This window comes from Arachis ipaensis, chromosome B9 (assembly GCF_059453495.1).
Source record: "Arachis ipaensis isolate K30076 ecotype BB chromosome B9, ASM5945349v1, whole genome shotgun sequence".
NCBI classification, from domain to species: Eukaryota; Viridiplantae; Streptophyta; class Magnoliopsida; order Fabales; family Fabaceae; genus Arachis; species Arachis ipaensis.
In genome coordinates, this window is record NC_142444.1 from 50,157,262 (window position 1) to 50,158,169 (window position 908).

Consider the following 908-nt stretch of genomic DNA (forward strand, 5'->3'; position numbering starts at 1 on the left):
TTCCACCATTATTAAAGCCTTGTTGAGGCTTTTGTTGATCCTTCCATGAGAGATTTAGGTGATTTCTCCATGAGGGATTATAGGTGTTTCCATATGGTTCACCCATGTAATTCACCTCTGCTATTGCAGGGTTTTCAGGATCATAAGCTTCTTCTTCAGAAGATGCCTCTTGAGTACTGTTGGATGCATCTTGCATTCCATTCAGACTCTGAGAAATCATATTGACTTGCTGAGTCAATATTTTATTCTGGGCCAATATGGCATTCAGAGTATCAATTTCAAGAACTCCCTTCTTCTGAGGCGTCCCATTACTCACAGGATTCCTCTCAGAAGTGTACATGAACTGGTTATTAGCAACCATGTCAATAAGTTCTTGAGCTTCTGCAGGCATTTTCTTTAGGTGAATGGATCCACCTGCAGAAGTATCCAATAATATCTTAGCTAATTCAGACAGACCATCATAGAATATATCCAGGATGGTCCATTCTGAAAGCATGTCAGAAGGACACTTTTTGGTCAGTTCCTTGTATCTCTCCCAAGCTTCATAGAGGGATTCACCTTCTTTCTGTCTGAAGGTTTGAACATCCACTCTAAGCTTACTAAGCTTTTGAGGAGGAAAGAACTTGGCTAAGAAAGCCTTGACCAGCTTATCCCAAGAGTTCAGGCTATCCTTAGGTTGAGAGTCTAACCATATTCTAGCTCTGTCTCTCACAGCAAAAGGGAAAAGCATGAGCCTGTAGACTTCAGGATCTACTCCATTAGTCTTAACAGTATCATATATCTGCAAGAATTCAGTTAAGAATTGAAAAGGATCTTCAGATGGAAGTCCATGAAACTTGTATTTTTGTTGCATCAGAGAAACTAATTGAGGTTTCAGCTCAAAGTTGTTTGCTCCAATGGCAGGGATG

The 908-nt window shown here is 40.3% G+C and overlaps 1 non-coding gene across 1 annotated transcript; it reads left to right on the forward strand.

The window, feature by feature from the left end:
- The first annotated feature begins 490 nt into the window (after positions 1–490).
- On the forward strand, positions 491–598 carry LOC148544608 (small nucleolar RNA R71). The gene has a single exon (XR_015901851.1). It is a non-coding gene; the product is annotated as a small nucleolar RNA R71 (small nucleolar RNA).
- The last annotated feature ends 310 nt before the right edge of the window (positions 599–908 follow it).